Genomic DNA, 3,644 nt, shown 5'->3' with positions numbered 1-3,644 from the left:
ACCAGTGAGTTTGAGCCCACAAACAATTTTTGAGGAATCTTGAAACACATAACCTAAATGTTATTTTCTACCAAGATTTCCAGTGTTGATAGCTTATCATTTTCTGTCTTCTTCACACCCCGAGTTGGTAGAGATCTTAGGTGGAGGGAGGAGCAGGGATGACTTCATTCAGGGCTGCTGGGGCTGGAGGGAGAAGGGGAAGCACAGGGTCTCTGCGCCTGCACGGGGTGATTCTGTAGCTCTGTGGCTGGGCTGCTGGCACAGAGGTACACCGCTGAGTCCTTGGGTTCTGTGGACTGGATCTTGAGAGTGGAGGAGGAGGCATTGAGCATGGCAGCTGAGAACCCATCCGTGGGCCTTCCCTCATCATCTAGGACAGATCTGCTTATGAAATAAATGAGCAACAACAACCCCTGCCCCACAGTCTGGGCCAGAAAAGATAGGTATGTCCTGATGTGGGCTCACATCTCAGCGTTACTGGTTGTCCCCTCCCTGTCACTTTGCCTGGGTGTCTGGTTGACCCTAGCATCTGTGAGCTCTGTAAAGAAAGAGAATTGGGGGACACGAAAGTAAAATATAGGGAGTTATTAAGAAGGAAGTTCAGCAGGAGGAAGCTAAATCTTCTAGGAACTCACTGCTACCAGGACACACGGGGCCACACAACTCAGGGTCTGGCTGCCCACAGCAGGGTGAGAGCAGATGTGGGAGGCCTGGAGGGCCTTTCTGAACAGGAACAAGAAAGCAATCTTAGGACCTTTCATTCTCACAAGGTGCATCTGTCAGTGACATCATCCAGAGAGCCACTGTCCCCAACTTGAAAGCTCCCTTCAGAGGAGGCTGGACAGCTGAGTGATGAACTGGTCAGGACTGGATTCAGTTTTAAAAGACCTGAGGTACAGATCTACACGTTAGGCCCTCTGCAGTTTGATTGACATTATCATCTCCCAATGACTCCTCTCCAGATCCCCTCACCTCAGAGCCTGCCCATTCCTTCCGTCTGCACCTCAGACTCCAAGCACTGAAGCACGAATCCCCTATCTCATTGCAACCAGCTTCTCCTGAAGCTCTGGTTTTGCTCTCACTGATGGCACAAGGCCCCAGTCACACACTCACAACCAAATCACCCTGCTAGGTACCAGCTGATCTGTGGCTCCCCAGGAAGAGGAAGAGGTCAACTCACTGTGAATCTACAGGGACTGCACTGATGTCATGAACACCTGCCTCTTCCCTATAGAAAGGACCTGTCCCCAGCACACCTCCTCTCAGGTTGGAGTTATGGAGAGCTGAAGCATGCTCTGTTTCTTAGGGTTGTCAATTATGTTATCTGCTTATAAAGAAGGAACAGAAGTCCACATGTGCTGTGGACACCCAGACAGCCTTCTGAGTCCCCTGCACCTGAGAGAACCTGACAACTTTAGATAACCCACAGTTACAGGCAGGCTGGAGGCATCTGACATGCCTGCTTCCCTTGAAGGCACTGTCCTCTTGCAGGGTGTCTTGAACCCAGAATGTAAGACCATGCTCCTCACTGCTTTCTAACCACCAGCATTGTTTGTTCCTTCTATTTCCAGGTGCCTACATGTGGCAGGCCAAATGATATTCCTCCACAGATGTGCATGACTAGTCCCTGGAGCCTGTGAATATGTGACATTACATACCCAGGGAGACATGAAGTTCCCAGTGGGGTTATGGTGGCTCATCGGGGACACAGATAACAAGGAGATTACCCTGGAATGTTCCCCCCAACAAGGCTGCAACAATCAGAAAGGTCTTAAGATGTGGAAGGGAAAGGAGGAAGAGCCAGAGTAACACAGCCCAAGGGAAGGCTCAAGTGGTCACTGTTGGCTTTGAAGTTGGAAGGGGCCATGAGCCAAGGTGCTGGTGGTCTCCAGTGACTGAAAAGAGAACAGATCCTTCTCTTGACCTTCCAGAAAGTGTGATTTAAATTTATAATGCTTTAATACAACTGCCATGATTTAAAAAAATCATTCTTTATGGCTTGTCTTCTTTTGTGTCTTGAATAAAGTCAAATCCTCCTTCAAGGAAATGATAAAACTATTTCCTTTATCTTTTCTAATAAATTTAAAGTTTTGCATGTCACAATTAAGGATTAGTGTACCTGAAATACAGTGTCACGATGGAATGAAGTAGACCCAGGAATGAGAAGAGGGACATATGTTTAGGGTCAAAGGAACACCCTGTGAGGACAAGTCCTCATGGGGAAAATAACTCACAGAGGAGAGTGTGACAGGAGCTGACAGCCAGGGAACAGGTGCAGAGAGGATGGAGAGACAGGAAGGCACTTGACACAGACCCCTAGGGCTTCCCCCCAGGATGGAGGCAGCCAGGAGCAGAGGTCATGGGGGAGGAGACTCAGGGCTGAAGTTGAAGAGCCTCTAGGAGGATGAGGAAGACACTGAAGCCCTGGGTGAGAAGGTGGTGGCCTTGAGATTGGCAAAGCCTTCCACAGGAACCTCCACTAAGATGCATTTTCCTTTTGTAGGTAGAAGGAGAGGGCTGCTGAAGAGAGCAGCAGCGAGCTAAGGGGACAGGGAGGTCTGAGGTCAGGCTGAGACTGGCAGGGGAGGACCTCAGCACTGAGGGCCTGTTGTCCAGGCTGTGAGGTCCCCAGGCTGGCAAGGGCTCTGCTTCCTGGGGTGGCGAGGGCTCCAGAGCACAGGCAGCTACAGTCTTCCTATTTATGTGCAGCCAGGAGGTGGCCCTGGAGCACTGTGTAGTCACTGGTGGCACAGAAGTACACAGATGTCTGGGAGCGGGTGGTGGACTCCAGAGTGAGGGGGAAGTCCGTTTTGTTTGATCTGGAGACACTGTACCCGTCAGACACGTCTCCTTTGGCAGTGTTGTCCACACCATATGAGTAATGGATCAGCTGCAGCCCTTGCCCTGGGTCTTGTCGATACCAATACATATAGTCATAGTTGTAGGTCTGGTGGCATCTCAAAGTCACCTTTTCTCCTGTCTCTGTGATGATATGTCTTGGGCTCTGGGTGATTCCAGCCTCCACGTGTCCTGTGGTAGAGAAGAACAGAAGTTTATGTCACCTCAAGAGATACTTGGATTGAAGTCTTGGAATTCCAGAGAAGGAAGCCCCCCATAGCCAGCACTCACCTGCCCACAGGAGACAGCAGGCCACACAGAGGAAGAGCTTGATTCTCATTGTAGGAATGAGGGAGAATCCCATGTCTTCTGAGTCTGTTTTGGGGAAATAGAACTTTTGCCATTAGCAGCCGAGTGATGACTTGTCCCCTACAAATACATGAGCTGTACAAATAACTTACCACAACCCTTCCCTAAGGGAAAAGTCAACTTTCAATTACATATATATGTATATACAATATTGTGAAATATGGTAATATTTTATGCTACATATGCACAATTCAACATCTCTGAATGGAAAGAATTTGTAGTCTGCTTTAATCTATAAGAGGGAATCATCCTTCCTAAATTTTAGGAAGAATATTTGGTCCTCTGGGCAGTTTTTATTCTTATAAGAATATAGTTTCTTATTTGTGTGTAACTTTAACTCTTCCCAATATGTCTTCAATATAAGGAACATCTGCATGGCAGTCATGGTGCCTTCTATAACTTCTCTGCTCAAACGTCATCTCCAAGTTCCTTATTCT

The 3,644-nt window shown here is 48.3% G+C and overlaps 1 gene segment (V, D, J or C); it reads right to left on the bottom strand.

Annotated features, from left to right (window-relative positions):
* Positions 1-2,479: 2,479 nt before the first annotated feature.
* LOC308643503 (T cell receptor beta variable 10-3-like) lies at positions 2,480-3,178 on the bottom strand. The segment is given in 3 exons: positions 3,130-3,178; positions 2,835-3,030; positions 2,480-2,540 (listed from the first exon to the last, which is right to left on the bottom strand).
* Between the last annotated feature and the right edge of the window lie 466 nt (positions 3,179-3,644).

The sequence above is a fragment of the Spermophilus citellus genome (genome assembly GCF_964194105.1).
Source record: "Spermophilus citellus genome assembly, chromosome: 3".
Lineage (NCBI taxonomy): Eukaryota > Metazoa > Chordata > Mammalia > Rodentia > Sciuridae > Spermophilus > Spermophilus citellus.
This window is presented reverse-complemented; position numbering and strand designations above follow the sequence as displayed.